The sequence below is a fragment of the Lagenorhynchus albirostris genome, chromosome 7 (assembly GCF_949774975.1).
Source record: "Lagenorhynchus albirostris chromosome 7, mLagAlb1.1, whole genome shotgun sequence".
Lineage (NCBI taxonomy): Eukaryota > Metazoa > Chordata > Mammalia > Artiodactyla > Delphinidae > Lagenorhynchus > Lagenorhynchus albirostris.
The window spans coordinates 26,744,128-26,747,104 of record NC_083101.1 but is presented as its reverse complement, the minus strand read 5'-3'; the positions used below and the strand labels follow the sequence as shown (position 1 = coordinate 26,747,104).

The following is a 2,977-nucleotide window of genomic DNA, read 5'->3' as shown; positions in this document are numbered from 1 at the left end:
TCCATACTACCCATACTACCCAAGCAATATACATATTCAATGCAATACTTATCAAAATTGCAATGGCATTTTTCATGGAAAAAGAAAAAAACAATCCTAAACTTTATTGAAACAACAAAAGGTCCCAAAGAGCCAAAGCAATCTTTAGAAAGAAGAACAAAGCTAGAAGCATCACACTCCCTGATTGTAAACTATATATTACAAAGTTATAAGAATCAAAACAATTATGTTTGTGGTCTAAAAACAGACACACACATCAATGGAACAGAATAGAGACCCTAGAAATAAGCCCATGCATACATAGTCAATTAATTTTTAGCAAAGGAGCCAATAATATACACTGGGGAAAGAAGAGTCTCTTCAGTAAATGGTGTTGGGAGTGCTCACTTCAGCAGCACATACACTAAATTTGGAATGATACAGAGAAGATTAGCATGTCCCCTGTGCAAGAATGACACGCAAATTCATGAAGCATTCCATAGTTTTAGATGAACTTATTTGCAAAGCAGAAATAGAGACACAGATGTGGAGAACAAACCTATGGATACCAAGGGGGGAAGGGGTGGTGGGACGAATTTGGAAATTGGGATTGACATATATACACTACTATGTATAAAATAGATAACTAATGAGAACCTACTGTAGAGCACAGGTAACTCTAGTCAGTACTCTGTGGTGACGTAATGGGAAGGAAATCTAAAAAAAAAAGGGGATATATGTATACGTATAACCGATTCACTTTGTTGTACAGCAGAAAATCACACGTTGTAAAGCAACTATACTCCAATAAAAATTAATTTTATAAATAAATAAATGGTGTCGGGAAAACTGGATATCCACATGCAAAAAAGAATGAAATTGGACCCTATATCTTACATCACACACAAAAAACAACTCAGAGTGATTAAAGACTTGAACATAAGTTTTAACTTCTAGGAAAAAAACGTAGGGAAAAAGCTCCTTGACGTTAACATTGGTCTTGGTAATGATTTGAGGGGTTTTTGTTTGTTTGTTTGGCCATGCCACACAGCTTGTGGAATCTTAGTTCCCAGACCAGGGATTGAAGTCGGGCCCACGGCTGTGAAAGTGCTGAGTCCTAACCACTGGACCACCAGGGAATTCCCTTGGTAATATTTGTTTTGGATTTGACACCTAAAGCAAAAGCAACGAAAGCAAAAATAAACACGTGGGACTATATCAAATGAAAAGCTTCTGCACACAAAGGAGACCATCAACAAAATGAAAAGGCAATCTATGGAATGGGAGAAGACATTTACAAACCACGTATCTGATATAAGGTTAGTATCTAAAATGTACAAAGAACTGAACTCAATAGCAACCCCCCAAAATATCCAATTAAAAATGTGCAAAGGGGGGCTTCCCTGGTGGCGCAGTGGTTGAGAGTCCGCCTGCCGATGCAAGGGACACGGGTTCGTGCCCCTGTCCGGGAAGATCCCACATGCCGCGGAGCGGCTGGGCCCGTGAGCCATGGCCACTGAGCCTATGAGTCCGGAGCCTGTGCTCCACAATGGGAGAGGCCACAACAGTGAGAAGCCCGCATACCGCCAAAAAAAAAAAAATTCTGCTATTTGCGACAACATAGATGAACCTGGAGGACATTATGACAAATCAAATAAGCCAGACAGAGAAAGACAAATACTGCATGGTATCACCTATATGTGGAATCTGAAAAAGAAAAGTCAAATTCTTAAAGAATAGAATGGTGGCTGTCAGGGGGAAATAGGGAGAGGTTGGTAAAATTGTACACACTTTCAGTTATAAGATGAATAAGCCCTGAAGATCTAATGTATAATGTGGTGATTATAATTGATAATGCTGTATTATATAATTAAAATTAGCTAAGAGAATAGAACTTAAATGTTCTCACACAAAAAAAGATAAATATGTGAGGTTATGGTTGTGTGAATTAACTTGATGGTGGGAATCCTTTCACAATATATACATATATAAAATCATATCATTGAATACTTCAAATATATTACATTTTTATTTGTCAATTATACCTCAGTAAAGCTTAAAAACCTAATACACAGGCACAAAATAGATATCAATGATGACTGAAAAAAATAATTCACACCTGTGCTGGAATACTAGAAATTTTTAATGTTTTATATATTGTCTCATTTAATTCTTATTTAGTTCTTACAGACACCTTGTGAATTTATATAACCATGTTAAGCTAAACCTTTGGGATTATTAATTATGGCAACAGAATTAGTCAAAAATTTTATTGTTATACTTTTCGGTTCAGCAACTTAAAATACCTAATAAAAAGTAAATAGACATTTTCAAAAAGAAAAAGAAAAACTTTCTGAAGCTTAAAAACAGAGAGAGAGGAACAAAAAGACAGTGGTCTAGCAGGTACTTGCAAAACACTCAGGATGGGCTAAATGACCTTCTAGATGCTTTACCAATGTTAACTTTTTTTTTTTTTTAACCTGAAACAATGGAAATTTATCATCTCACAGTTATGGAGGCTAGAAGTTCACAACCAAGGTGCTGGCGGGGCCCTGGTCCCTCTGAATGCTCTAGGGGAGGACCTTTCCTTGCTTCTTCCTAGCTTCTGGTGGTTGCTGACAATCCTTGCTATTCCATGGCTTGTAGTTGCATCACTCCAATCTCTGCCTCTGTCTCCACATGGCCTTCTCCTCTGTCTGCCACTGTGTCTGGGCCTCTTGCCCTTTTCTTATAGTGATACCATTCTGGACTTAGGGCCCAGTCTACCCTCACAACTACCCTCTAAGATAGGTACTATATCAGCCCCATTTTACAAATAGGGAAACTGAAACAGAGAGAAGTTTTTAATTTGGGGCTTTCTTTTAATTTTGTTCAAAGTCATAGACCTAGCGAAGGACAAAGCTGGCCCTTGAACCCAGCCAGCCTGTCTCTATAGTGAATGCTCTTAATTCCAAAGCCTCCTGGGATTTATCTAGAGAAAGAACCCCTCAAAATTTGT

General features: G+C 37.9%; 1 non-coding gene across 1 annotated transcript; it reads left to right on the top strand.

Annotated features, from left to right (window-relative positions):
* The first annotated feature begins 379 nt into the window (after window positions 1–379).
* LOC132523985 (U6 spliceosomal RNA) lies at window positions 380–486 on the top strand. Its single transcript, XR_009541750.1, has one exon. It is a non-coding gene; the product is annotated as a U6 spliceosomal RNA (small nuclear RNA).
* The last annotated feature ends 2,491 nt before the right edge of the window (window positions 487–2,977 follow it).